This window comes from Dipodomys ordii, unplaced genomic scaffold (assembly GCF_000151885.1).
Source record: "Dipodomys ordii isolate 6190 unplaced genomic scaffold, Dord_2.0 Scaffold329, whole genome shotgun sequence".
NCBI classification, from domain to species: domain Eukaryota; kingdom Metazoa; phylum Chordata; class Mammalia; order Rodentia; family Heteromyidae; genus Dipodomys; species Dipodomys ordii.
Window position 1 is genome coordinate 67355 of NW_012267545.1, and position 4927 is coordinate 72281.

The window sequence follows — 4927 nt, forward strand, 5'->3', positions numbered from 1 at the left end:
CCAGTTTTGTATTCCTTTTCCCATAGCAGGGGAGGAGGGAGGCCAGATGCAGCAGCATTCTGCCCTGGAGATGTCCCCAATGCCATGAGAGACTACAATCCAGAAATCCTCATCAGTGAACGTGGCTTAGTTTTTCCCTTGCCGTCTTCATAGTGGGTACTTTGGTCTCCTGAACTCAATTTATGCATAACAAGAGTAAGATTTTCAGAAAAAAATATAAAGGCTCATCCTGCTGTGTAAAATGAGGGGCATAATGCACACTGCTATCCTGAAGTACATCCTTCAGTAGAGGGTGGGAAAGGGGACAGACTTGTAAACACAAGCCCAGCTGTAGCAGCTTCTAGATGGATGTATTGAGGCATGACTTGGGGCTCATTCTCTGATGGTACTGGCAATCATGTCCAGAACGGTTTTCTTGTTGTCCTGAAATGTTCCTTTACTCCCATGGTTGAAAGAAGGTGTTGACCTTTCATGTAAAAGATGTAAAGAGAGATGTAAAAGAGTTCCCACAGGTGGGGAAATATGGAGAAGGATGATCAGATAATGGAGAGAAAATGGAAAATTCTCTCAACAAAATGGTGTGACTGAAAGCAACGCTTGGTCCATAAAACTGAGTTACTGGGCAAAGGCAATTGTGAGAATATGTAGGTGTCCCTGTTACATTTTGGCAGGTAGATACTTTGCTAGAACAGCCAGAGAACTTGCTGTCTCCCTCCCCTTTTTCTAAACAACCAGATCCAATTAACATGGTGTGACCAGAAAGAAAGGATTAGATTGGTGTTCTAGGGTGTGTGAAAGCAATCTGTAGTCTAAACAGTGACAGAACAGGAACTTTTTTCTTTGTCTCTCGCATGGATGTATGAACTACCTTTGTGTTTTATCAAGGAGGGTGGGAAAGAATGTATGTTGATTCTTGGAGCACATCTGTAGCATTTGGTAGTAAAGATAGCTATCAAAGCAGCTGCCTTTTAGAGCTGCTACTTGGAAGAGGATATGATCTTCACTATGATGATCAGTAAATTATTTGAAAACTCAGGACTTAGAAGATAATACTTGGGTGTTTTCATAACTCTCTGCCTTTTTAATCCACAAAACTGGCTGCTTTGAACTGTGACTCTCTGGCCCTTGTCCTGGGGGACTATGATAGGGTCTCTTGGTATGTGTTTCCATAGCCTCTTTGGTTTTTCTCAGTGTACAATTACAGTAAATGACTACTGAAGTCTCTGGAAGGTTAGGGATAATACTCATTGTATACCTTAGACAAACTCCTGAAGAATTTGTCTTTCAATAAGATTTAGATCCTTGAGGCAATGGGCTCTTTGAGGTTTTGAAATCTGGTATAAATCTAGAAGTAAGATAAGAGGTGATAAGCTCTCATCAATGTGGCTGCCTCCATCCTTCCCACTAAGTCATCCATGCCCTGGTTGAGATGTCAACCTACCCAGCTAGCAGCCCTTTCTCATCCCTAGGAAGATAATGGGCGTAGGAGCCATCAGAGACCCTTGGTAGGCCAAGACATGCGGGTGACTACATGACTTGCTGCCTGCTGTCATTACAGTGGCCTAGTCTCTGGAGGTTGTGCCAGCCAGCTAGCTCTGATCTCTCCTCGCTACGGACACCAGGAAGCCTGGTTCCATAGCATCGTCCCCTAGTGTCATTCTTGACCTACAGAGGACAGCCAATGCTGAGCTTGTAACTGGTTCTTCACTAGTGTTCCTTCCTCCCTTATGTTCACTAAATGTGATGCTTCAGAGAAGAGTCCTGAGCTGTAGGAAGGCCATTTCCATGAGTCCTTTCCACAATATGAAATCCTTAACCATGGGATCCAGTCTTGGACACAGTCAACCCCTTTACAACATCAAGGTCTACTTCCCAGGTGAGGATAGGCCATGCAAACGTTTCCACCAGTAAGTTATTTCCTTCTTGAAGCTGGTGTCATATTTCCCTCTTCAAGCTGCTCAGGAAATGGATCCTAGACCTTTAACCTCAGTAAGAAGAGCAAAGATCTTGATGACAGAAAATCTTCTGCATTCTCTATCCCAAGAGAGGGCTTAGCAAGTCCTCAGATCATACTCAATGGCTCTCCATTTGGATTAGGTAGGGGCTTGGTTTTGCCATTTCTGGGTGCTTCGAGTGAATTCTCAGTCAATGTTCTTGGGTTCATCTGCATAGACTAACCCTGACTTTATGTCTGAGTTTCAATCCTTTATTGGCTCCCTGACTTTTATCATGGAGACCTGCTAGCATTGTGTATTTTGCCTTTTATTGTAGTTCCAACACAGCCGAAGTCCAGAACCTAACACCTTTTAGCTTTAAGACTAGCTTAAGGTTAGTTTGGAGACCTTCCTGGTGAATGTGGTTAAGTCTTGAGTCCACTGGGCACTGGCCACTCAGAACTTGTCTTCATTGCTGACTTCCAAAGTAGTTAGCAAGTCTCCTCCCACTCCACCAAACTTGGAATTACCAGTGGACATGGCTGTTCATGTACTGTATGAAAGACTGCATAGCCCATTGCCCAAGTGTTTCCCCTTCAGTGGAAGTCTTGTCCAACGATGCCAAGGTGGGTCTTTGTGGTGCTACCACATTTTGCCACTCTTTAACCTCCAGCACTGAGACGCTTGGTGCCATACAACTGCCTTAGGTCTAGAGAGCTAATTCTGAATGTTCAGAATTGTAACCTTTGCTTGCTTGAAAGCAGAATTTTTTTTCTTTAATCTACTAGTGTTCCATTGGCGTGGGAGAGTTACCTCTAAGGAATCTTAACAACTCATCTAGTTGTGAAACACTACTTTTGGTTGGCCTTGATGTACTAACCTATATTTCTTCTTGGGTAGCACCAAACACTTTAACCAGTCCCTGGGAGTCATCATGAGATATTCCTGTCATGATCTGGAAGGAGACTGATGACTTGTGCTACTACTCCCCCTAGCTCCAGAGTTGCCATTGCTTTTTGTCCTTGAAAGCAGAATCTTAAAAATGGCAGGACAGTACAAAGTGTTCTGTTTGGGGATTCATTTCCACAGAGCAAGAGGTAAGGGAGTTCAGTCGCCCGAGCCTTGTGTTGTATGGTTCCACTACAGGACAATGGGAGCTGGATTCCACTGAGATGCTCTTGAGGAAACTTGGAAACTCAGCTGGAAACAGCTGGAAACTCTGGAAGCGGGGACACTGATGTAATAACCTTCATAGTCTATTGTTAAGACTATTGCTGTTTGGCCTGACAGCTATTCTAGACAGGATATTCTAGTGTTATGCCAAGGTCCCAGGAACCCTGCAAGAAGACCACCGAGAGTCAGACTCTACGGCTGTTTTATTTAAATGGGCTGCAGTTCGGGCCTCTTCCTACACTCATACACAGTGGAGCCTCGGAGGAGCCCCGGGCTAAGGATTTGCAGGTCTTATAAGGGGCACACAACCAGGTGATTTAGCACCACGTGTTGCTCTGCTCTGAAACAAGCAACAAATGGTCACTGCCTCCAATACTCTAACCTTTCACTAGTGGAAGGAGAGCTAGGATATTTTTTCTTAAAGGGAGACATTAATCTCAATTTTTGTATAGATGACTTTAAATATATTGTGTCCCATAAAACTTTTCGAAGTTGGGCTCACCCATTCTGAGCCTTGCTCACCCTCTAACAGGGTAGAAGGTAGAATACTGTAGAGAACTCCTCCCACTGGGTCAAGTACTCTATCTAGCCTCTGTGCTTTTTTCTGAGATCATGCTTTCTCTGGTCAGTTCCTGAGTTCGCAGGAAATGATAGGTGAAAGTGAACAGGGGAAGGGTCACATGACACCAGACATCAGAAGCATCTGCTCTAACTGGTTTACTAAAAACCCCAGATTTAAGAGAGGCCCCCTCCCCAGTCTTCTCCACCCTCTTGTTTCATAACTTTGTTATGGCAACACTGACCATGAAGTCATTCTTCATTCACAGAAGATGTGAAATTGGCTCTTTGAATGCTGTAACTATTACCGCTGAGCTATTTGCAGCTGGACTTCAGTTTTGGTGTATTGGAGTCCTAAGAGACCCCATGGAAATTGTGATCTAAGGCAGCCTTACTAGAGAGAAGAATTGAAGGAGTATCTTCAATGTGTTCCTGACCTCCCTTTAACTGAAGCAATTCTCTATATTTTCCAATTAGTAGAAGCTAAGGAATTGATCCTGCCTACACCAGGAGTGGAAATGACTTACTAGGGGGCCATTGTATAGAAAACCTTCTTTGCCATTGGCCTGTTAGCTATGAAGAGGTCGGTTGGTTCTGCTGTGGGGAAACTCCACAAAGAGAAAGAGAAGCCACTGCTACAAAGACAATTGTGAGTCTTTATTGGAGAATTGGTGGACTGCTGGTGGTGGTCTCTTGTCCCAAAGAACAGAAGTCCCGGATGCAGCTCATAGAGCCCCCAAACCACAGCAGGTATATGGAATTTATCCTAACAAAAGGAGCAGCAAAGAAAACCAGATAAGGATATTTCAGCTGAGTAGAGGTGTTAAATATAAGCAAAAGCAAATCAAATGTGGACATAATCAAGGACCAATTATCTAAGGGAAGTCAGATTTCTCTAGTCTTCAAATTTTATTCGTCATGGCTAGGCTTGGTGATTCATAAGCTTACAGTAGAAAGAGGCCTTATAACTTACAAAGGTGAAGAAATGGCCAAGATTCTGAGGTCCAAGAGCGCCTTCTCACTGCTCTTGGAGAGTAGTAAAATAGAAAGTGATCAAGAGGTATGATGTTCTTTTTCACCACCTCCCTCCCTCTGTAAGGTACTGAAAGTCAGACAGCAAGGTGAGGAAAGATGGGAGGAAATTAGGGGAGATGCCTGGACTTCCTCCAAGCTCCATCCTCCCATTCCGATCCTTGCTCACAGCATCCACTAACAGGGTACTAGAGATCTCAGGGTAGAATTGCTCTAGAGAAAGCACCCTA